This window comes from Pleurodeles waltl, chromosome 2_2 (genome assembly GCF_031143425.1).
Source record: "Pleurodeles waltl isolate 20211129_DDA chromosome 2_2, aPleWal1.hap1.20221129, whole genome shotgun sequence".
NCBI lineage: Eukaryota > Metazoa > Chordata > Amphibia > Caudata > Salamandridae > Pleurodeles > Pleurodeles waltl.
The window spans coordinates 632,999,049-633,021,847 of record NC_090439.1 but is presented as its reverse complement, the minus strand read 5'-3'; positions in this window follow the sequence as shown (position 1 = coordinate 633,021,847).

Genomic DNA, 22,799 nt, shown 5'->3' with positions numbered 1-22,799 from the left:
TATGCCCCCTATGAAACCATGATGGCAGGGATCCTGTGTGTGTTACTTGATGACAATGTTATGCTAAACATGGATTGGCCATTCATCTAAATCAAAACAATAAAGAAATATATGCTGACAGTGTCTAATTTGATCATCCATGACAGAATGCATGGGCACAGGTGTAGTCATTGCACCTGAAATGTGTTACTCATGGCCCTGTGTACCTACATGAGGTAATGTAAATCACAGGTAGCCACATTCATCATCTTACATTTGCAAAGTTGGGTGATCTGTGGTTATACTACAAACTTACACTATCCCCTAATTGAAACATGGTTTAGCAAATGTCTGACTGTGGCAATCTTGATGAGGTAGGTCTCAATTTGTATGCACCTTGGGAATGGCAGCAGTCACAGGAATGCTGGTCTGCTGATCTTAGCATACACCCATGTCTGTGATAGCCTTCATACTGAGAAGTTAACTGTTGTACAGATGCTGCACTAGATCAGCAGGGGTGTACCAAACGTAAACTAGCAACCTATTCCATCATTTAAAATGTATGATGGAAGCAGTCAGGGGTCCCTTGCACAACATCATGCAAATAAATATTTTGTGACTATGCATTCACCAAGTTCAGGGATCCCATGATGACCCATTAACTTATGAAAATTGCTTGGCTATAAAGTGACACAGATGGCAAATGCATCAGCTGTGTACCAGCAATTGTGCCCAAGGCAAATTAAAACACACAGGAAAAATGAACACAGGGCCAGATATTCTTATTTTTTTTAATATGTAGCATTTGCTTCATGTTTTTACGCTACAGCTATGGAAAGTAGCACCAAACATTTAGGGGGTTATTCTAACTTTGGAGGAGTGTTAATACGTCCCAAAAGTGACGGTAAAGTGACGGATATACCACCAGCCGTATTACGAGTTCCATAGGATATAATGGACTCGTAATACGGCTGGTGGTAAATCCGTCACTTTTCCGTCACTTTTGGGACGGATTAACACCTCCTCCAAAGTTAGAATAACCCCCTTAGATATTGTCCAGTGTGCACTACTTTGGCATCCATTTCTAATTTAATTGCTGCACAAACCAAGTCAAAGTATCAGCCTAAGATATTACCAGAGGTTAGGAAGAACTTTGTACGTTTGGCCATAAATACAGCTCAGACATGTATTACAAACGAATTGGGGACTACAGTAATTCCTTGCATTAGCATGTGAAATACATCTCATTCCTGGTATACTCACAGACCATGAATAAAACATTTGTTACCATCATCTATTGATATCAAAGCAGCACTAATTTACAAGATCAAGTTGTGTTTTGTAAGTTTTTGAAGCTTGTGCATCAACGAATGACAGTAATGTGTAGCTAATATTGTATAAATCAGGGCCACTGTATATTTAACTTGCATTCCACATGTCCATAAACACTGCATGCAGCATGTCAACAAATCTGCTACTGTCACTATGGAGCATTTAAATGTGCACATTAGTATGATCTGTAGTCACCAACAGGGCCACCAATCACCACACCCAGGTGGTCCAGCAGATCTTGCTCTCTGGCCACAAGGTCAGCCTAGCGATGCTTGAGTTGGTGGTCGTTGCGCTGGCTGTTGAATTCTCTCTTCAGATGGAAGAGCACCTTGGACCACCTGAGCCTCCTTGCCTCTGTGTGATACCCCTGTATCACCCTGCCACCAGCCTCTAACATCAGTGGTAGGAAGTGGCACACCAGCCAAATGAAAGCACCCAGCTCCTCCTCACCCATTCTCCCCAGATGTGGCCTTCCCAACATGACAAAAATTTATAGGGATAACAAAGGGAAAATAGGAAAATACAGGGAAAGAAGTTAGGAAAATAAAATATAAAGATCCCACAAACAGCCCAACAATAACCCGACTAACAATACCCACTACACACTCCCAACAGTACAAAGACAAAATCAGACACAAAAAAATGACAAAAACACACTTATACTGATTTACTGAGACAATTACAAATACAACAGATGACAAATGGAATGGCACACAGGAGACAAAAGCACAATTTGGACAGACAAAACTCTCAGCACAGCCACACAGTCTAGAAAATTCACAGACTGCAAAGTGAAAGTGAAAGTACACCCACTGTACCATTTCTGTAAACAGGATATCCTATTACATCACTTCCTGTCTCAAATGCGGTGCGTTTTTATTGTAATGTGGGAAATTTTTATGACGCTTACGGGCTTTGCTTCAACATGTTTGGATGCAAATGCTTAAAAATTCCCCCGCATTCAAAGATCAATATATTTTTCATGGATAACCAATTTCATGGGGTACAGTGTTGAAATTACCTCTAGGGATCACTGGATGTATAATGGCTGTGAGAGTCATTTGTCAACGCATATGTGGCAAAATTTGACGCATATGCGTCTTTTTTAAGCTTTTGAGTCAAAATATCTGTCTTTAACTGTGTTTGTGTCATTTTTCGCATTTTTAACATACATGAAAGCTGTAACTATACAGAGATAGTCTGCTGTGTGTGTTCCAGTGTTTGGGCACATGTGGCAGACCACACTACTGCGGACCATATCACTAATGTTGTTGTGCCGGATAAGCACTCTTGACTGACGCAACATCAACCCAAACATTTGGAATAAAAATTGGTATTCCCTAGTTTGAGCAGGTGGTGCATCAATAGAGGATAGCAAGGCTACACAACTTGATACATTCACTCATGGCGTGTGTGTATATATCTGTGAATTGGCTACTTCAATTGTTGTTGTGCCTCTGTGTGAACGTCACAAGACGTGTTTTGCATAATGTGCTTGTATGAATGTGTTGTAAATGTAGATAACCATCAGATGCCATTCATTGTGGTACATCATTCAGGATATGTGTTTGTCATACCTGTAACGTCTAATGCTGTGTGAACTTCCCTGACTTGGGGGACAAAACATCTCCCATGACAAACTATGCACAGGATAGATAGAGGACAGCTGATAATGGCAATGTTGCAAGGGTAAGTCATCACATGTACTGGAATGTTGGATACCACTTCCTGGTCACTTGTTTGTATACTACCCACGAGTCAGGCATTTGAACATGCTAGGTAGGTACAGTGTTTGTGACACAGAGTCCCAAAACCAATCCATAAAAGTTGCATGTTACACCACATTTTGAGTCATAAAAATGGCCTATGTTTCTCCTGTGACAGTGGAGGACCAGCAGACCAAGCTGCATGTGGTCACATACTTCCAGTGGTCCACTGCAGAAAGGTGTCCAGTTCAAGTGTGTGGCCATGTGTACCCTTTGTCAGTATTGGCCTCCATGTTGTCACAGTTACTTGCAGGTCTAGTCATGAGTCTGTGGAGCCATTCCTTGCATTAACATTCAAAGCAGAATTGACCTAAAGGCAAAGATAAATTGATGACACACATGGGGATAGTCCAGCTATGGCACTGCAGAACTTTTATAAAGCTGACAACAGGGCAACCTTGGTGTACTTAAAAACTTTATGGATCAGTAATAGGAAACAGGCAGGTTCCTTCACAACATTTGTACACAGGGTGGCCTCTAAAATTCCCACTGCAATAGGGAACATCAGTGCCTCTGTGCTGATTAATCCCACAGATAGTCACCAAGTAAGCACCATCAATAGTTTGTGGCCAATGTGAATCTGTGTGTGGGCCATCAGGGCACAAACATGTTTTGTCCTTTCATACACATTAGCAAACTTTTTTTTTGTGCTGGAGGCACCGTACCAAATCCATGCATACAGCCATAGCACACTGTCACTGTTTGTCACTCATGAATACATGACACCCAGACAAGGGATGGGGGCTGGATTAGGCAATTTGAATACATGTCCCAGACCATAATATCATAAGTAAACTGATTAAACTATACTATACATTTGAGGATTCATCGTAGACCTACCAGACACAATACCCCAGGAGGAAAGAGAGGGCATGGAAAGCAACTATGAGACAAATGTAGCCGCAGGGAACCTCTATGGTAACACAAAGACAGGAACCAGTCAGGTTACCAGGATGAAGGGTCAGTCAGGAACAAAAAGGAACAAGGCAAATACACAGTGAGGAGGCTCTGACTGGGAAAAGCCGGAACAACACTGTGGGAACTAAAAACTGTACTTCTGCTGTGGGCTGCAACTTTACACAATACCCCAAGGCCTGTGTTACACAAGTGATTTATACGGCAATGCACAACAAGGATATTCAGAAAATGTCAGCTTCTAAGCAGTTCCAGGCAGCAGCAAGGGCATGGCAGAGTCAATTGGCTGGTCTGCATGGAAGTGCTCACAGGCGTGTGCAGCTTCAGTCTCTCACAAGTCCTGTAGGTGAGAATCAAGTTAAAAGGGCCAACAGTACCTTTCACATGGGAAGCAATGGACAGCTGATTACAGGTCCTACCAACTACCAGGCAGTGCATTATCGGACCTGAAGTCCATGCAGACAGATGAACTATGACTATGGCATGCCATACTAAAGAGGGAAGCACACAGGAGTCAGAATGGGAGTCTGGGTGTGTGTAGATGAAGGTTATCAGGGTACAAATAGTTCATTTACAGGGCCCCCTAGATAAGGGTGGGGAGAGACTGAAAACATGGCAGTGGCAGGACTTATTACCTGGGATGGACTGCGCAGGGCATGTCTTGTGAGCAATGCTTGTCATACCTGGGGCACTTGTGCTATCCATTTTCAGCTTAGAAGGACTTCTTGTCACACATGCTGCTTGCAAAGATAGCTGATGTCACACTTACTGCTGTCAAGGGTGTGGTCATACATTCCTGTTACCAATGCCATAGCACATCGACTGCCTCATGTATGAACTACTTTTTTACCTTATGATTGATGATGTCTTGGTTGTGTGTCATGTGCTGCAATGGCCCATGTTGGCAACATGGATGTGTCTCAGAGATGTAGGCCCTCATTCTGACCCTGGCGGTTCTCTACCGCAAGGGCCAACGGGGGCGGGAGCACAGCCGACAGGCCGGCGGTGCTCCCTTGGTCATTCTGACCGCGGCGCTTTGGCCGCGGTCAGAACGGGAAAACCGGCGGTCTCCCGCCGGTCTCCCGCCGGTCTCCCGCCGGTTTTCCACTGACCTTAGAATCCTCCAAGGCGGCGCAGCTCGCTGCGCCGCCGAGGGGATTCTGACCCCCCCTACCGCCATCCTGTTCATGGAGGGAAAGCCGCCATGAACAGGATGGCGGTAGGGGGGGTCGCGGGGCCCCTGGGGGCCCCTGCCGTGCCCATGCCAATGGCATGGGCACGGCAGGGGCCCCCGTAAGAGGGCCCCGCAAAGTATTTCAGTGTCTGCCTTGCAGACACTGAAATACGCGACGGGTGCCACTGCACCCGTCGCACCTTCCCACTCCGCCGGCTCGATTACGAGCCGGCATCCTCGTGGGAAGGGAGTTTTTCCCTGGGCTGGCGGGCGGTCTTTTGGAGACCGCCCGCCAGCCCAGGGAAAAACTCATAATACCCTCCGCGGTCTTCAGACCGCGGAGCGGTATAATGGAGGGCGGGATCCTGGCGGGCGGCCTCCGCCGCCCGCCAGGGTCATAATGAGGCCCGTAGTCCTCTGATTTTGCCCTTCACATGTGAAATAGACAAGTCATATGTCGTTTCCACTATGTGTGATGTTGGGTGTACATTCATACCCATCAAATGTGATGTGGCTTTTTCAGTATCCTAATCTGTATTTCTGCAATTCTCCATGAGGTTAAACTCTGATTATGATTCCTAGGGATCATGTGATGCATAAATAATTACACAGACCATGATTGAGTGATGAAGTGAGGTGTTAAATGACATATGGTAAAAAAGTGGTGATGGTGATTAGAGTTAAAATAAGTTTTGTACAATGTGTTGTCTCCGAAGCAAACCTGCTTCAGTGTTTGGATGGTCCACCTCATGTCGACAAACAGCATCCTCTTCTTCCTCCTCTTCAGGCATTTGTGGGTCTGGTTCATAGAGGGGAATGTTCCTCCTTACACAAATGTTGTGCAAGATGGCACAGGTCAAAATGATCTTGCACACAATTTCAGGGGAGTATAGGAGGCTGCCTCCGGTGATATCCAGGAACACTGAATCTTGGCTTCAGGATGCCAAACGTCCTCTCTACAATGGTGAGTGTCCTCTGATGTGTCTCATTATAGGCACGCTCTGCTGCAGTGCTTGGGTTTGCAAATGGGGTTATGATCCATGGCTGGATCCCATACCCCTGAACATCTGAAAGAGAAAATGAGTGTAAATATTTGGAAGTTGCTTGCACCTTGATTATAATTTTGCTTGGCAGTTGTTATCTTGTGTTGTCTGTGACTCATCTGTGTTTGTGTAATTGTGTGGGATCCTAGGCTTCTAGGATGTTCTATCAGCATTGGGTTGTTTCTTTATCTAAACTGGTGTTTGGCTGATTGACCGGATATGCGCTGTATATTTGTAAACTTACAGTACGTTGTGTATCTCCCATGCAGTATGTCATGTGAAAGAAGTGTTCATATGTCTTCACTGGAGGTGACATGATACTTCCACACAAAGAATCGATTCCACTGTGGTGGTAACACGGTTGCACTATGTGGCCTGAACATCCCATACAATTCAACATATGTAATAGCATGTGAAAAACAACAGTGAGGCCCTTTGGTGTGGCTAGGTGACAATGTACAACACATCTCCATAAGTTTGCAGCACTGAAGTGTTGACAATTGACAATGCACAAATATCCCATGTGTGACAAGTTCTATGCAAACCTATTTTTGTGCCCTCACCGAGTTGGCTCATGTGCAAACATATACCTACACTACTGAACCTGGTCCAGGTAAGCTGGCTAACTTGGTTGTGGGGGGGAAGGTTTAAGGGTCAGAAGGTCCATATGCCTGTACATTTTTTGTGTATATGTGTAATTGTCTCAATCCGTGTGTGTAGCAATGTGCACTTTGCAATAACCCCTTCGCTGCCAGGCCTTTTCCCTCTCCTGTGCAGAGCCTTTTTTTGGTTATTTGGGGCAGTTTGCGCTTAGGCCCTCATAACTTTTTGTTCACATAAGCTACCCACGCCAAATTTGCGTCCTTTTTTTCCAACATCCTAGGGATTCTAGCGGTACCCAGACTTTGTGGGTTCCCCTGAAGGAGACCAAGAAATTAGCCAAAATACAGTGACATTTTTTATTTTTTTTAAAAAATGGGAAAAAAGGGCTGCAGAAGGCAGCTCGTGGCTTTTTCCCTGAAAATGGCATCAACAAAGGGTTTGCGGTGGCAAGATCACCATCTTCCCAGCTTTCAGGAACAGGCAGACTTGAATTGGAAAACCCAATTTTTCAATACAATTTTGACATTTTACTGGGACATACCCCATTTTTACTTTTTTGTGTGCTTTCAGCCTCCTTCCAGTTAGTGACCAAAATGGGTGAGAAAGCAATGCTGGATCCCAGAAAGCTAAACATTTCTGAACCGTAGACAAAACTCTGAATTTAGCAAGGGGTCATTTGTGTACATCCTACAAGTGTTTCCTACAGAAAATAACAGCTGAAATAAAAAAATATGGAAATTGAGGTGAAAAAAACAGCCATTTTTCTCCACGTTTTACTCTGTAACTGTTTCCTGCGATGTCAGATTTTTTAAAGCAATATACCGTTACGTCAGCTGGGCTCTTCTGTTTGCGGGGATATATAGGGCTTCTATGTTCATCAAGAACTCTAGGTACCCAGAGCCAATAAATGAGCTGCACCTTGCAATGGGTTTTTATTCTATACCGGGTATACAGCAATTCATTTGCTGAAATATAAAAAGTGAAAAATAGGTATCAAGAAAACCTTTGTATTTCCATAATGGCCACAAGATAAGGTGTTGAGAAGCAGTGGTTATTTGCACATCTCTGAATTCCGGGGTGTCCATTTCTCAAATAGACGTCTTTTTTACACACTGCCTTACATTTGGAAGGAAAAATGTAGAGAAAGACAAGGGGCAATAACACTTGTTTTGCTATTCTGTGTTCCCCCAAGTCTCCCGATAAAAATGGTACCTCACGTGTGTGGGTAGGGCTAGCGCCCACAAAAGGAAATGGCTCAAAACACAATGTGAACACATCACATTTTTTCACAGAAAACAGAGGTGTTTTTTGCAAAGTGTCTACCTGTGGATTTTGGCCTCTATCTCAGCCGGCACCTGGGTAAACCTAGCAAACCAGCACATTTTTGAAACTAGACACCTAGGGGAATCTAAGATGGGGTGACTTGTGGGGCTCTGACCAAGTTCTGTTACCCAGAATCCTTTGCAAACCTCAAAATTTGACCAAAAAAACACTTTTTCCTCTCTTTTCGGTGACAGAAAGTTCAGTAAATCTGAGAGGAGCCACAAATTTCCTTCCACCCAGCGTTCCCCCAAGTCTCCCGATAAAAATGGTACCTCACTGGTGTGGGTAGGCCTAGCTCCCACGAAAGGAAACGGCCCAAAATACAACATGGACATATCAAATTTTTTCACAGAAAACAGAGGTGTTTCTTGCAAAGTGCCTACCTGTGGATTTTGGCCTCTAGCTCAGCCGGCCCCAACAGTGGCAGAAATGGCCTAAAATAAATTTGCCACCATCCACCCCATTGAGCGACCCTTGCCTACGGGGTCGCTCCCCCTGCGTGACATTGGCGCAAAAAAAATGATCCCCGGTGCCTAATTGTTTCGGCTGATTTGCCCCAAAGGGGGGCAGAAATGGTCTAAATACAATTTGCCCCCCAGGGGAGCGACCCTTGCCTAATGGGTCGCTCCCCATCTCTAAAAAAACAAAAACAAAAAAAAAAAAAACACAAAAAAAAATGGGCTAAAATAAATTTGCCCCCACCCCCTGCGGAGAGCGACCCTTGCCTACGGGGTCGCTTCCCTTGCGTGACGGCGCAAAAAAAAAGATCCCTGGTGCCTAGTGGTGACCCAAAATCCGCTGATCTGCCACCAAGGGGGGCAGAAATTGTCTAAATACAATTTGCCTCCCAGGGGAACGACCCTTGCCTAATGGGTCACTCCCCATCTCTAAAAAAAAAACCTAACAAACAAAACACAAAAAAAAAAATTGCCCTGGCGCCTAGAGGTTTCTGCCCCCCAGGGGCAGATCAGCCTAATAACAATAGGCCGATCTGCCCCCAGGGAGGGCAGAAATGGCCTAAATACAATTTGCCCCTCCAGGGGAGCGACCCTTGCCTAAGGGGTCGCTCCCCATCTGTAAAACAACAACAAAAATCCCCGGTGCCTAGTGGTTTTTGCCCCTCTTGGGGGCAGATCGGCCTAATTAAAATAGGCTGATTAGCCCCCCAGGGGGGCAGAAATGGCCTAAAATAAATTTTCCCCACAGGGGAACGACCCTTGCCTAAGGGGTCGCTCCCCTTGTGTGAAATTCACGGGGAAAAAAACTCCCTGGTGTCTAGTGGTTTCTGTCCCCCTTGGGGGCAGATTGGCCTCATATAAATAGGCCAATCTACCCCCAAGGGGGACAGAAATGGCCTAAATATAATTTGCCCCCTAGGGGAGCGACCGTTGCCTAAGGGGTTGCTCCCCACCTCAAAAAAACAAAAAAAAAACTAAAACAAAACAAAACAAAAAAAATTATCCCTGGTGCTTAGAGGTTTTTGCCCTGACCCAGGCGTTAGTTTTTGGCGCAAATTGGGCTGGGTGTCATTTTTTTACTCCGCCTCCCAGTCGTGCGGGAAGTTTGCACGGTTGCATAAATTTGGTGCACAGCTGTTTAAGTCATTTTTGGACGGGAACGCCTTCTTTGCATGTCATTAATGCAAGGCGGTTTCACGCATCCAGAAAATGACGCACGCTACGAAATTTTGATGTTCGCGGGGTCGAGCGTCAAAGTATAAATATGGTCTTAGTTTTGCGCCGAATTTGCGTAAAAAGAAATGACGCAAATCTGGCGCAAGCAGAGTATAAATATGCCTCTTGGTGCTTTCAGGTCCTGATGAATTGCTGCTCGAACCGTAGGGACAGTTAAGGCGAGAAACATGTTGAGCATGATATCCGGAGTGTAGATAAGAAGTGACACCCGACATTAGTATTTTCCTCTATCTGTATATGAAGAGTAGAGGATACCTTTGCACCTGTGGGGAATTAGGTCATTACACCTGATATGTCCCTCTATTTGGTTTAAATCATGACATAGGTTCCTACCCATATTGTGATCAAAGATTTGTTTTTGGTACCTATAGGCATTTTTAATCTCACACATCCACTCCTCTCTTCTTTGCCCATCTTTTTTGGCAACAACGATCAAAAGATCTCTGGTAAGGAGCCCCGTTGCTCACGAGGAGCAATGCCTGATGATGAAGCATGTCACCCATGGGTGAGTGAGGGCAATTGTTCTAAACAAACAGAGATGTGTTGACCTGAATACTCCACACTTAATTGGTTGAGTGGAGTTAACAGTAATGGAACAGTGTACTTTATTTTGTAGTTACGGTTCTGGGAGGGTGTACACTGGACTGAAAATACAAATAATAACCTTGAATTAGAAGTTATTTGATAATAGTTCACATAAAAGCTTGGGGGATTTGGGATGTCACAATCACAGATTGGCTGGGGATAGTTAAATTCTCTTCCACTAGCAATGGTTTCCCTTGACAAATAACTTATCTAAATCTTACATTTTATCTTCAAAATTGCTGTGGTTCATAAACCTCCAAGATTCGCTGTGGTTTGTTCATTTGTTCATTACTTTCAAATTTAATTTGTCTTCTAGTTTTCACACCCTTGCATTACTATGGAAATATTAATATTCTCTTTGACATTCAATACAATAGTAATGAGGTTTACTTTTATATTTGCAGATTTGATTTTACAATGAGTACACCTTTGTTTATGAACCATTATTATACGCCCCCCACCTTCCTCACCTCTGTTTTCATATGTTTGTTTCCTTTATTTTCAATACCTTCTTCCTTGCTATTTGTTTTTAATTTTTGAATGTTTTAATTCTTGAATGTGCCTATTTAAATTGTTTTGTTGTTATTTGTATTCACATTTTTTTAATGTTTCTTTTGTATATCTGTTTTGTATACTAAAGTAGTATTCCTTGAAACATACATAAGGATATTTGAATAAGAAGAACAATTCTGTTACCATTCAGGAATCCCATAAGTCATATTTTGTGTAAGGGGGAGTATGCCAAGGTAGAACAAAACCAATTTGTCCTGTACTTCCTCAGTATATACATTAATTTGAGAAAGAGTTTCCAGTAGGTACTAAGCATTCCAATCTGTATCCCCTTGAAAACTTTAAAGCTTTACAATTTACAGGTAAATCTATATTGGCCTAAACCTGCCATCTTTGTTTCTAATCATGTTGATAATAGCTCAGGTTAAAATTTCTCTTCTAGGTGTGAATACCAACAGCTTGCCTGTCATCAACCCACAGAGGATCCACAACCACTCACTTTCATTTCAGCTCACAATAGCAGACAACTTTAAGGTTTCACAACCAATATCTATCATTAAGTTTCTTTCCAAGATCATATTACATCCCAAAATTCCTTTCCCACTTTACACTTCATTATTAGATTAGCAGGGCCCATGTATTCCTTTCCACATCTCCAAAGAGGAACCTCTCCAAAAGATAAACAATTTTAGTCTGGCTAGTGGAGCAATGTAATTTTTTTTGGGGGGGAAATGAACTAATCATTAATCCTTTTTAACCACCTGTCATCTTTAAAAACACAGTAGGCTCTATTTCTTAATTTGTCTGTATTTTAATAACCCTGTGTATCTCTTCACCCAAAGAATTATCAATGTTCTTCAGTTTCAAAAAGAGACAAACTTCCTAAGGATTAAGGTCACATCCACTTTTCACTTTGGGAGTAGTATTCATATTCATAGATCTGTACACCTATTCAATAGCCAAACAACCACATTAATCCATTAACTCTACTCCAAAGTATTACAATCTGGTTTAAACTTTCAATTATCCCACAAAGGGACATCAGGCAAACTCACAGTTGAATTGCCTGCAACCAACTGTATCCAACTCAGATTCAGCCCACCTCCTACTTCTTGGGGACATTAATGTTCACTTCGATGATCCTACTGCCACCATAAAATATATTGATTTTCTGTCTATGTTGATCCTAGCACAGAATGGCCTAATCACTGCACTATCTAATAGACACATGCTAGAAAATATTTGGTTCAGCACAACACTCTGTTAGTCTTATAATTTCTTTCTGATTCCTCGACCAGTCCATGTTTTTGTTTCTATTTCATGGCTCTGCAACAGGGGTATAAGATCAGCTCTCTTTCTAGTCACATGGTAGACTACAGAAGCTGGAATAATGTATCCGTAGCCTTGCTGTTGAAATTCATCTCTGTTGGGAGGTCCCCACTAGACTCATGACCCTAGATGCCTCTTGGTATCAATACCACTGAAATCTTCAGCATCCAAGACTAATTTGTTCATGTGAGAAAGAAAATTCCCAAACAGGCTTGTCAATGATGATGCTCACACACACCTGATCTGGTGGATCTTAAACATTCCCTGCATTGTCTAGAATGAAGCTGGTGATGTAATTATTCTTGATCAGAGTGGCAAAGTCTTAATTCTGTTTACAAATAAGTCATTAAGAACAGCAGAGCACTTGAGTTTATCAAACAAAATGTAATGCCTAGTGGAAGCTGTTTTTGTCTCAAGCAGGAAATATAGGGCCCACCTGGATAGCCAGATCCTTTCCTTTCTGATCTGAAATGCAGTCTAATTGCAGATATTTTTAGAATAAAATTGGTGCTATTTTCTCTACTATAAGGCACCTCAAATCATTATTCCCATCTGCACTGTTGATCATTCCATAGCCAGGTTCTGGCAAATAACTCTCTTAATTGTCTTCCCTTGGTGATCTTATCTTTGTTAATTTGGTGCACAGCAGTAAACTCATGTGTCAGTTGGTCATAGCATGCCACCCAAGATTCATAAAAAGCTTGTACTACATCAGTCACATTCTTTGGCCATCCTCAGTCCTTTACTTTCATCAGCCTCTGTTTCTCAAAACTTGTTGTTTGCTTGAGTGACCCTTCTCTTGAAGATGCTTACTTTGGAATTTGACCCCTTGGCCAATTCCCACCCTATCCCCCATCTCACATACTTGTCTGAGTTGTTGGACAAAACAGTATTTAACCAATTCAATTAGTCCATAGAATCTGATCATCTTCTTCACTTCTTGTAAATTGGATTCCATACTTGCTTTTGTGTCAGGATAACTGCTGTGACATCTTTGCATGAACGGTTACTGTAATTATATTGTAATCGTAATTGCATTTATATAGCACTTACTACCCCTGACAAGGCATCAAGGTGCTTTTCAGCAAGCAGCACACTACTCTAGAACCCTCAAGGAGTAGTGGTTGATTAATACAGGGAAATATGGGTACAATATTAGTATTAGTATTAGTATATGGAGGTAAGAGTTAATTTGAGCAGAGGACATGTGAGTCTGTTAGCTGATTTGAATAAAATAGTGGAGGGATAGAGGAGGGAAGAATCCAAAAGTGGTAATTGGAAGATCATAGTAGTGAGATGAGGTTTGGGATGAGTAAAGGAAAAGTGAAGGATATAAAAGTCTGTAGAAAGGTCTTAGGGACATCATAGAAGTTAAATGGGGTTTGGGATTAGTGATGGGAGAGATAAAAGAAGGAGAATTTAGCAGGGTACTAAATTACTGTGGGGCCGTGCAGATGATAACTTTCCTTTTGCATTGCTTCTGTTAGCCTTCTCAGCAGCTTTTAATACCATGGACCACCAAATGTTACTTGCTAGACCTGCCAGATTTGTGGAGCATTAGTCATTCTTCCTTTTAAGAGTTTTTAGTAGTAAGAACCCAACAATGAGTTATTTTGCCTTTTTCCTTGTTGGTCAGAGAGGTGATCCTTGGAATGCCTCAAGGCTTAATATTATCTCCCCTAATGTAATTTGTTCATATTTTTCCTTAAGCACATTTAGGGCCTAATTTATATCTTGGAGGTGTTACTGCCAAGCAGTGTCAATGGCGGACCAGAGAAGTCCGTCAAGTTGATGATGTTCCACTCGCCGTACTTAGATGTTACAGCTCTGCAAGCAGAGGACTGGCAATGGATTTTCTGGGGTTACTTGTCTGGCACAAGTCTTTGGACGTCTAAACTATCACCAGTTTTCTGGGTGAAGAACCTTAGTATTAAATTTGTCTTGGAGCTCTTCTTGGTCAATGAAGAAATCTCTATAGACAGCTGCTGCTTTTCCCAACTTTGCACATTGAAGTGACTATTGCAGTTCTTCTGCTTTCTACATCAAGTACAGATAGATTCTTAATGCTTAATTTCCGCATACCTGAACTATCACAACTCGGTACACCATCATCCACTGCTATCCACCATTCAAACCTACAGCTAGTGCAAACAAACTTTTGCTGCTAGGCTGGTTTTGGGCCTGGAAGCTAGTGAGTTTCCCTCCATGACCACAGCTGATTGGCACTGGCTCGTGGTTAAGGAGCATTCCCTGTTTGATTCTCTGAGACTTTTCCACAAGGCTGTTTTTGCATCACACCTACTTCCGTTGTACCAGGTATTTCATTGGCAGTGTCCACAACACCCTTTTAGTTGTCTAAATCAATATCTCTTGGAGATGCCTAGGTTGCACAAAGTCTTATAGTGGATGGACCTTTTCTGTGGTAGCTGACACTAAATGGACATTTTTGCCCCTTTTGTTTTCTCAAGAATCTAATTTTCACATGTTTAAGGAGGGTCTGAAGACATTACTTTTTCCTAGGTCTTACTATTGAAGTCTCTCTGGTTATGTTCTACAGTTTGTGAGTGCTTTGGTTTTCAAACTACAGTGCCAAGATACCCTCTTGGATAAAGGTTGCACTTTATAAAAACTTTTATAACTATACCTACTAATACATAGTCTCTAATTTTGGTGACTGCTTTTAAAATTCATCTTTACTTTTCCAATGAAGGTGCATTCAGGACCAAATCAAATATGAATCCCCACTCACAGCAACCTGCCTCATCACCTTTTTTGCTGGTAAGAGGCTTTGCAGATCTTAATAATGCTGTTTATAAAAGTTGTAATTTTATCTGAATTGGTTCATCCTAACCCATCTCAAGAATGTTCTGTTAGTAAACAAAAGAGCTTCATTTCTCTAATTATATGCCTAAAGGCAGTGTTTAAATCATGAACAATTAAAGCACCTCTTGCCGCATGACCTGGATCCTAACAAGTGACATTTTATGTTACCTAGAACCATCACACAAAAATAATGTTGACAACATTTTTTTTAAAACTGGGATTAATTTTCAACAAGGAACTATCTTTTAAGGCCCAGATTCATTCAGTTGTGAGGAACTGTATATGGATCGTCAGGGCACTCAGAAAAAACCTATTCTTCCTTCCTTGGGAAGCCTGTAAAATGGTAGTCCAAGCCACAACTCTCCACAGACTGGACTGAGGGAATGCCTTGTATTAGGTCTACCTGCTTCCTTGATTCATCGTTTACAGGTAGTCCAAAACACTGCAGTTCATATGCTTATAACCTCCAGATAGGTACTCCTCTTTCATCCTTCTTGGAAAACTGCACTGTCTCACTGCCCACATTACCTGAATAAAAGATTCAAAGAGTACACCCAAATAGAGGCCTACAGTCTAGTAAAGCCCATAAGCTTCCACTTTTTTCTTTACATTTTTATGTTGCAGCACTGGGGCACTCTATGTGATATACAAGTAACTTTATTAATTCATTCAACATTATAGATTGTTTAACCTAGGATCTATCCTTCTGTGTCCATTTGCTTAATAAAATTCATTCTGACGAGTGTGCACCTCTACCTTAATTTAGAGACAGATACAAGTACATAGAAGAGTCCTCAACTTTCACATACACATACATATATGAATATACACATACATAAATAGTAGGGGCCGAGAAAAAAGGGGGTCCCAAAAAGTGAAATATCCATGCTTTTTCCATAGACTTTTTTAAAGAAGCCCTATGCAAAAAACTCTGCACGGAAATACATGTACTTCATTAGCTTCAGAAGATAGGCTATCTGTAAAGTTTTTACCACAGTATGAAGGCTGCAGGTAGTATGACCTTTAGTATCTTCAAACCTTGTGTTTTCTTAATGAGAAGTATCTCTTTGGATAAGTTTCCATAGAGTGAACACTGTTCTTAGTGTACTTTTTAATACTTTGTAGTGTATTTCTCATGAGAATTCCACTGTTTGCAAATAGAGCAGTACAGAGCAAATTCTCCCCACAGAGTAAAAAACTGTTTACAGTACCCACTTTTCTACTTATATCCACTTAATTTCTCACCGTAGGTTTGGGTACTATGAGGGACTTGATACAGGCAAAGCATGTCCATAGTAGGGCATTAGTTTTGTAAAAGAGGTTCAATCAATCAATCAATCAATCAATTTGTAAAGAGGGCTACATACCCATGAGTGTTTCAAGGCACTGGGGTGGGGGGGTTGGAGGTGCTGCTACTGCTCGAAGAGCCAAGTCTTGAAGAGTTTTCTGAAGGAGAGAAGGTCCTGGGTCTGTCGTAGATCTGGCGGGAGGGTGTTCCAGGTCTTGGCGGCGAGGTGCGAGAATGATCTCCCGCCTGAAGATTTGCGTCGGATGTGGGGGATGGAGGCGAGGGTGAGGTTAGCAGAGCGGAGATGTCGGGTGGGGGTGTAGAAGCTGAGTCTGTTGTTCAGGTATGATGGTCCGGTGTTGTGGAGTGCCTTGTGTGCATGGGTGAGGAGCTTGAAGGTGATCCTCTTGTTGACGGGGAGCCAGTGAAGGTCTCTTAGGTGGGGGGTGATGTGGCAGTGGCGAGGGATGTTGAGGATGAGTCGGGCGGAGGTGTTTTGGATGCGTTGGAGGCGTTGGTAACGTTGGAGGAGTTTGGATGAGATACCGGTGTAGAGGGCGTTGCTGTAGTCGAGTCTGCTGTAGACGAGGGCCTGGGTTACTGTTTTTCTTGTTTCTGACGGGATCCATTTGTAAACTCTGCGAAGCATGCGGAGGGTGTTGTAGCAGGAGGAGGAGATGGCACTGACCTGCTTCGACATGGAGAATGAGGAGTCGAGGGTGAAGCTGAGGTTTCGTGCACTGTCGGTGGGTGTCGGTGGGGGGCCCAGCATGGACAGCCACCATGAGTTGTCCCAGGCGGAGGGGGTGCGCCCGAGGATGAGGACCTCTGTTTTGTCCGAGTTCAGTTTTAGCCTGCTGTCTCTCATCCAGTCGGAGATGGCTTTTAGTCCCTCATGGAGGTTGGTTTTGGTGGCGTGCGGGTCCTTGGTGAGGGAGAGGATGAGTTGGGTGTCGTTGGCGTAGGAAATGATGTTGAGGTTGTGCTGGCGGGCCACTTGTGCGAGGGGGGCCATGTAGATGTTGAACAGCGTTGGGCTGAGGGATAAGCCCTGGGGTACGCCGCAGATGATGTTGAAGGCTTTGCATTGGTACGGGGGAGGCAGACTCTTTGGGTTCTGCCGGAGAGGAAGGATGTGGCCCATTCGAGGGCTTGGTCCTGAATTCCTGCTGCGAGGAAGCGGGAGTTTAGGGTGTGGTGACAGACGGTGTCAAAGGCGGCTGATAGGTCTAGGAGGATGAGGGATGATGTTTCTCCATTGTCAAGGTGGCTTCTGATGTCGTCTGTGGCGGTGAGGAGGGCGGTTTTGGTGCTGTGGTTGCGTCTGAAACCAGACTGGGAGGGGTCGAGGATGTTGTTGTCTTCGAGGTATCGACTGAGCTGAGTGTTGACGATTGTCTCGATGACCTTCGCCGGAAAAGGGAGCAGAGAGATGGGCTGGAAGTTTTTCAGGTCCTTGGGGTCCGTCTTTGGTTTCTTGAGAAGGGCATTGATTTCGGCGTGCTTCCAGCTCTCCGGGAATATTGCAGTTTGAAGGAGATGTTGATGGCTTTCCGTACGTGTGGTGCGATGGCTGTGTCTGCTTTGTTGAAGATGTGGTGTGGGCAGGGGTCTGATGGAGATCCGGAGTGGATGGAGTTTATGGTCTTGCAGGTATCATCATCGCTGATGTTGGTGCAGGAGGTCAGTCAGCTGGAGCGGGTGGAGTTCGTGGTGGGTGGGGTAGGAGTGTCTGGATTGTTAGGAGAGTTGAAGCTGTCATGGATGTCCGTGATTTTTTCGTGGAAGGCGTTGCTAGGGTGTCGCATAATTCTTGAGAGGGGGTGATGTCGTTGACGGTGGCGTTTGGGTTGGAGAGTTCTTTTACAATGCTGAAAAGTTCTTTGCAGTCGTGGCCGTTGTTTTCTAGGCGGGTTTTGAAGGAGGATCTTTTTGCTAGCCTGATGAGTTGGTGGTGTTTGCGTGTGTCATCCCTGAGTGCCGTGTGGTTGTCTAGAGTGCGTTCGAGTAGCCATATTTGCTTGAGTTTTTGGCAGTGGCATTTGGAGGATTGGAGGTCGTTGGTGAACCAGGTGGCTTTTTTGTTGGTGTGGTTGTTGGAGGGTTTTCTGAGTGGAGCAAGGCGGTCGGCGCAGTCATTGATCCATAGCTTGAGGTTGTGTGCCGCGATGTCTGGGTCGGTGGGGTTGATGGGTGGATTCTGGGCTAGGGCGTTGGTTAGTTGAAATTCTGTGACTTTGCCCCATCGACGATGTGGTGGTTGTTCGGTGAGGTGGTGATCTGTCTGTTTCTTGAAGGTGAAGTGGATGCAGTGGTGTTCGGTCCAGTAGAGTTCGGAGGTATGGTTGAAGGTGACGTGGTTGCTTGTGGAGAAGATGGGGTCAAGGGTGTGACCGGCTGTGTGGGTGGGTGTGTTGATGAGCTGTCTGAGGCCGAGGTTGGCGAGGTTTTTGGCAGGGTGGTGGAGTTGGTGTCATTGTTGTTTTCGAGGTGAAAGTTCAGGTCCCCGAGGAGGATGTAGTCCGTGGAGGCGAGTGCGTGGGCGCTGGCCAGGGCGGCGATGGCGTTGCAGAAAGGTACCCTGGGGGTCTATAGATGAGTGTTCCTCTGAGCCTGGTGTTGGGGTCGGTGCGGACTTGGAAGTGAAGGAGTTCGGAGGCGCTGAAGGAGTCGTCCAGGGTGGTTTTGACTTCGAGGGTGGCTTTGTGGACGATGTCTATGCCTCCTCCGGTTCTGTTGGTGCGGTCTCGGCGGGCAACTTTGTATCTGTTCAGGATGGCTATGGCGATGTCGGGTGCTGAGGAGTCGTTCCACCAAGTTTCGGTTAGAAAGACCACGTCCGGGGAGGTGGAGTCGAGCAGGTACCAGACTTCTTTGGCGTGCTTGCATGCTGAGCGGGTGTTGAGAAGTATGCAACGGAGGTGGTTGGTCTTGATGCTAGGAGGTATGTGGGCTCTGTTGCAGGTGAAGCTGCAGTTGTGGCAGGAGAAGGGTCCTATGTGCTCTTTGGAGAGGCCTGGAAGCAGGTGGTGTCTCGGCTGGTGCGAGTGCGCGGAGGGTGTCGGCGTTGTAGCGAAAGCTGGCGGGGGTGCTGTTGCTGGGGCCAGGAGTTCTGGTGCTGGGCACGGTCCAGGCGCAGACTGGTGCAGACAGGCTTGCCTTTGTCGCGACTTCGGTGTGCCAGCGGCGCGCCTGCTCACGGCCGGGCCACGGCTGCCATAAGAGGAGGGGAGGGTGGGGGTGGGCGTGGCAGCTGGGAGGCAGGAGGTCCTAGCGCAAGAGAGGGCTGGGGGTTGTGGCCGTGGGGGCGCAGCGGCAGGAAAAAGCAAAAAAGGAGGCGGCAGCAAGGAAAACGGGAAGGAGCGCGGAAGGCAGAGCGGGGAGCGACCTGCCTGCGGCAGCAGGGTCAAAGGTTGCTCCCTGTCACCGCGCCGCGGCTGCCATAAGAGGAGGGGAGGGTGGGAGTGGCAGCTGGGAGGCGGGAGGTCCTATCGAATGAGAGGGCTTGAGGGTGGGGCCACAGGGGACGCAGAGGCGGACAAAAGCAAAAAAGGAGGCAGCAGCAAGGAAAACGGGAAGGAGCGCAGAAGGTGGAGCGGGGAGCGACCTGCCTGCGGTAGCAGGGTCAAAGATTGAGTATCTGGAGGCATTTTGCTTTCTCTGAAGTGTTGTATTCAGTTTGAACCCTGCAGTATGGGTTTACCCATCTATCTGTGGTTGATAGTTAATGACTTGGCTACCCATGCAGTGTATGGTATGGGTTAATGTTGCATATAAAAGAAGCTAGCTTCACCTAATGGATTTAGTAGTAGGACCAGATAAGCCTGTCATGATTATCTGGCAGGCATTGTAACGGAGCGAAACACGTGTTGGCTGTACCAAACAGGTATGAATAATATGCAGGAAATTCTGCAAATACCATGGAGTGAATAAAAGGAATTTAGCAATATCAACTTGTTCCTCAGTGAACTCTTTTGCTGTACCTGTGACTTAAAAAAGAAAATAACATTTTTAGATAAAATATCAAATAAATTCTTGGAAAACCTTACACCCAACATAAGTACAACCATCCTGTCTGTGCAAGTGTGTAAAACATGTTTACAAGAGTTAAAGATACACACTAAGGAATTGCATAAGCTAAATTGTACTGTTCCAGAGCTAACAATCTGTGATAGTATTTGCAATGTATGCCATCTGAGTCTGGGTAACTGTATGGGTAAACAAGTGGATGTGTGAATAGTTCTATGTGTGAGTGAGTGGTTTTCTCAGTAGGTGTAATGGTAAGTGAGTGACTGTGTGCTTCTATGGCTGAGTGATTGGCTGTGTGAGTGGCTTGTTGCATGAGTTAGATTATTTTTCAGTATCAGTATGTGTGCGTTAGTGGGTGTGTCAGTGACTGTGCATGAATGAGTGTGTCAGTGAATGTATGGGGAGTGTATACTTGTATCAGTGACTGTATAGTAAAGTGAGTATATTTGTTAGTATCTATATGATTGAGTGAATGGGTTTGTGAGTAAGTGTGTGGGTGAGTGTAGAAAGGGCCTCTTTTTGCATGGTTAGACCCCCACTTTTTGTCTGGCAAATGATGTGGTTTCAAAATTGTAAGTGTCCTGGGCCATTGCTAAACAGGTTCCCAGGGCCAGATCTTTTCCCCAAAACTGTACTATGTATTGGCACTTCAGCTCCACTTATAAGTCCCTAGTACATGGAACCCCTGGTACCCGGGGCACAGGTACTAAAGGGGGTCCTCAGAATTGCAGTACCAACGTTGCCACTCTGAGAGGCCTCATACTAGCCTCTTGCGGACTGTCATTGCAAGTGCATGACAAGGTGTGTTTAAAAAGTTGCAAATTTGACATGACACTCACCAAGAGTGCCCTGTTCACTAACGTTGCATGGACTATAGGTAAGTCACCCCTCTGGCAGGCCTTACATCCCTAAGGCAGGGTGCACTATAATGCATGTGAGGGCATATGTGTGCATGAGCGGATATGCCCCTACTGTGTCTTTACAAACCCTTAATACATAGAAAGAGTACAGGAAAGCCAATACACATGTGTGTGCTGAACACTTGTCAGTACGAGTTCCCCAGCTACATGGTGGACTCTATGAACACTGGGTTGTTTGATATCAAACAACTCAGAATAATAAACTCACACTGATGCCAGTGTTTATTATAATATGACCCAGAGGTGCCCCTGTAAAACCTACCAACCCTGGCACTGTTGCTGTCTGATTTTTACCAGCCTGCCACCACCAGACACAGATCTGGATTCTTGGGGTGATGGCCTATGCTCTCAGGAGTAAGAAAACAAAGGGGGTGATTCCCGCCGCCCGCCAAGCGGGAACCGCCAGAAGACCGTACCGCGGGCCCCACGACACCCCATACCGCCATCCTGTTCCTGGCGGCCGAAACCGCCAGGAACAGGATGGCGGTATGGGGGTGGGAATCCCCATGGCGGCGCAGCAAGCTGCGCCGCCATGGAGGATTCCCCTGGGCAGCGGAAAGCCGGCGGTACACCGCCGACTTTCCGTTTCTGGCCGCGGCTGTACCGCCGCGGTCAGAATGCCCAAAGGAGCACCGCCAGCCTGTTGGCGGTGCTCCCGCGGACCACGGCCCTGGCGGTTTTTACCGCCAGGGTCAGAATGACCGCCAAAGTCTTTCCTGAGTGGAGGTGTTACATTCAGGCAGGCAGACAGGCCCAGCGATCAGCTTCAAAAGCCCTATCGCCTTTGAAATCTGACCTCTGACTCTGCTGCTGACAACAGAGGGCCACCCAATGTTTTTTCCTCCACTTTGAACATGAAAAACGGTGGGAGAATCTAGTCAGAGTAAAAGGAGTGCCCCCCTCAGCCTGCATCACCCCCCAGGTGTGGTAGGTGAGATGACCACTCCATTTCATTTTCCTCCATCCTGAATGGCAGGAAAATAGCCTATCAGGGTAAGGGATGTGACCGCTTCCCATAGGAAGTGGTCACATAGTGGGTGTAGCCACCCTAAGGTAAATAGCCCCTTAGTTACTACGAGGTACTCCCCTGAACGCCCAGTAAATGCAGTATTTAGAGGGCATCTATAGAGCTGCAGGTCAGATTGGATGGACACAAGAAGACCAGCTACAAAGAAGACCCAAGGCTCAAGAACAGAAGTCCTATTGTAAGAAGAAAAAGGTGGCAAACCCCACCAGCTGCACCCAGGAGTTGACAACCGCCACTGAGAGGCCAACTGGACATTGAATGGACTCTAAGAAACTCCAGAGGACCTCCATCCTTCTAAAAATTGCCAAGAACCTCCCTCCAGAGTGAAGGCATCACTCCCTGCAACCAGCAAGCAAGATGCAGTGAAGTCCAGTTCACTGACCAGCCACTAACCAATGAACTAGACCCAGCAGCTGGACCAAAATTGACTTAACAGCCCCAGAGAACAAACCTTGCCAG